This window comes from Pararge aegeria, chromosome 19 (assembly GCF_905163445.1).
Source record: "Pararge aegeria chromosome 19, ilParAegt1.1, whole genome shotgun sequence".
NCBI lineage: Eukaryota > Metazoa > Arthropoda > Insecta > Lepidoptera > Nymphalidae > Pararge > Pararge aegeria.
The window spans coordinates 13997601-14000845 of record NC_053198.1 but is presented as its reverse complement, the minus strand read 5'-3'; the positions used below and the strand labels follow the sequence as shown (position 1 = coordinate 14000845).

General features: G+C 38.5%; 1 non-coding gene across 1 annotated transcript; it reads left to right on the top strand.

The window, feature by feature from the left end:
• Window positions 1–1082: 1082 nt before the first annotated feature.
• LOC120632436 lies at window positions 1083–1201 on the top strand. The gene has a single exon (XR_005659110.1). It is a non-coding gene; the product is annotated as a 5S ribosomal RNA (ribosomal RNA).
• The last annotated feature ends 2044 nt before the right edge of the window (window positions 1202–3245 follow it).

The window sequence follows — 3245 nt, the reverse complement described above, 5'->3', positions numbered from 1 at the left end:
TTTATTAACTGTCTATTGCACATAATATTTTTTGGACGTTATTTCCACATGTACGCCAGTGCTCTGAGAGTTGATAAACTGGTGGCAGAAGATAATTTTTTATCCTTTCAACGGAGAGATAAGTGTCTCCTGCCCATGGTAGCTTAGCTGAAACTATTAATAAGATCGTAACCATTATTTAGATTGAATGAATGAATGAATACACTTTTATTGTACACCACAGAGAAAATTTACAGAGATACAAATACAACAGCACAATAAGGTAGAACGTACAGTTTGGCGGCCTTATCGCTAAATAGCGATCTCTTCCAGGCAACCAAAGGCATACAAGAAAATGTTATAAGAAATAAGTAGGTGGTACAACAAACAAAATTAAATATTAGGACTTAAAACTAAATTAACATAAACAAATAAATAAAAAAAAACATAAAACATAGTATATACTAAACATAACATATTAAAGATATGTACAAAAATATAAAATATATTCCATACATATATACAAACATATAAACATACAAATACGCTACTATAAATACTTAATTAAAAAAAATATAAAAAAAATAATAAAATAAAAGAACTAAAATAATAGATTATATTTTTGTTGCCTTGCGTTTTCTTCAACTTATGGAATATGGAAGTTTGAGCAAAATAGGTTTTTATAGTACCTATATAGATAATAATTGTCGGACCAAGCATATGGCTCACCTGATATTATTGCTCTAATCAGGTTGCTACTCTAATAATTTAAAATGACATTGTGAGATGGTGATAAAAAAAAACCCGGCTAAGTTTGTTGTGGGCTTCTTCTTAGACCAGGAAGCGGTTGGAACCCTCGTAGCTTTAGTTTTAAGTTTACGAATGTGGTTATCGCCATCATCTCACTACCGTGTAATTCTTATGTACGCATCAAAAGTGCCACCTATGGGCCTACTTGAATAAAGACATTTTTGACTTTGACTTTTGACTTTGATAGAAAGAGCAAAAGCATCGCCTCTAAACTATGCAACCCTTTGCAGGGTATGCAATACGTCCTCTAAAGTGCCGGCTCGAAAGATACAATATAATTGTCATACAATTTCGCCAACGTCCATACCATGTTGAATACACCGGTTCTCGTCCGATCACCGAAGTTAAGCAACATCGGGCGCGGTCAGTACTTGGATGGGTGACCGCCTGGGAACACCGCGTGATGTTGGCTTTTTGTTTTTTTTGTCATCAAATTATTATTAGCAAACTAAAGAGAATATACTACATTCTTAATGACGGTGATATTTGACGGACCAAAAAAAGCCCACCTGATGAGATGTAATCGCCTATAAACAGCACCATTTGGCAGGCTATACGCGTTTACACAGTTTGGGTGCTAAGCCTTCATGTACCCCCTCTCAACAAGAGAAGGCCTAAATATATCCTTCACGACGCTTACGACCAGATTACTACTGACAATGTTCCCTATCAGGATACACAATCAACCTCTGCACAGCGTCTTCGCCGGCGAAGAGTAGGTCCCCGACTTCTGACATCATTCGGACGTGGGCTCACGCCACGGCCTCGGAGGCGTGCGGACTAATCACCGTCCTGAGCTCTGTCACAAAAAGCTCTCGGTACTTTCTACTACTGAAGTATCATTTAAGTAGTTATCAATATATGAAAATATATTAAAAATATAATAATTTTCTTGTTGTCAAAATAATAATAAAGTAACTGTAATATTTTCACGCTATATTCTTACTCAGAACTTGTCATAACGCAGTCTGATTTTTTAACCCCTCCACGCAAAAACGACGGGGCTTAAAAGTTTGACGTTTGTGGGCATGTGTGTTCGTCTCTTAATTACACTCGAATGGATGCACCGATTTTGAGTGACCTTTGCTATGTTTGATGAAATCGGTTAAAAATGGCCGCCGCCACATTTTCCTCTGTATGGTTAATACCCATATTTTATAAATAAATATACTACGACAATAGACACATCGCCATCTAGGCCCAAAGTAAGCGTAGCTTGTGTTATGGGTACTAAGATAACTAATGAATAATTTTAAATAAATAAACACCCAAACACTAAAAACATTCATGTTCATCACACAAACATTTTCCAGTTGTGAGAATCGAACTCACGGCCTTGACTCAGAAAACAGGGTCGCTGACCACTGCGCCATGCGGTCGACATTTGTTCATTTGATTTGTTTTCCTCATTTGACAATCAAATGAAAGAGCGTGAATAGTAGAATATTTTTAACTATGAGAAATTACAAATCCAAAATGGCCGCAACCACAAAATGGCGGATTACATTGTTTAATAAACCTTCCTCCATAAGAATAATGTACTTACACGACTTACGACTTACGTCAGGGTTTTTAAATTTTTGATTGACTTGTTCGGTTTTCTTGTCTATGAAAATAAATTCGAATCATTCAAGCCATTTCAAGCTCAACCATACCACACTGAGTCCTTAACAGGATCATAGACACAATCAAGCGATTGAGGCGCATCTAAGCCGATTTAATCCACTACAATGCATTATTATATCTGGTCCAATCATTATATACGGTCATTTACATAATCTCGCAAGTGTTTAAATTAACTATATACCTATTACCAGGTTGCTCGCAACTTCGTCCGTGTATAAACAAACTTCCATCCATTATTATTTAGAAGCACATGCCTCATCAATACAGAGGTTCCATGGAAGAACCATAGTGATTGACATTGCTGAATGACTTGGGAACTGCAGTTCGGAGAAGCGCAGAATGCTGGTAGCCCAAGCTGCAGGAATGACGTCCATGCAGCATGAAGGCGACGCGACACCAGCAGATCATCGGCGCCGCTGACGCACTTCGTTAACACCGTGGAATGTGCAAACCGCATACTCAGCAGTCCACTCCGTCCGTTGAGATGACGAATACCTATTATTGCGGTCTAGGTAAGATACAATGCATCCCGACCAACCGCGTCGATCGCCCGTCGCGTTATTCTCGTGTTGCGTAATTAAACGTCCTTGCCACACGACCAGTGAGGCAATTCATCATCAACCGATTACCAGCGAACTACAGAGCACGGATCTCAGCCCACAATGAGAAGAGTTTAGGGCAGTAGTCCACCACGCTGGCCCAGTGCTGATTTGTGGACTTCACACACCTTTGAGAACATTTATGAAACTCTCAGACATGCAGGTTTCCGCACGATGTTTTCCTTCACCGTTGAAAAAAGCAACATATTAATTACTTAAAACGCACATAAC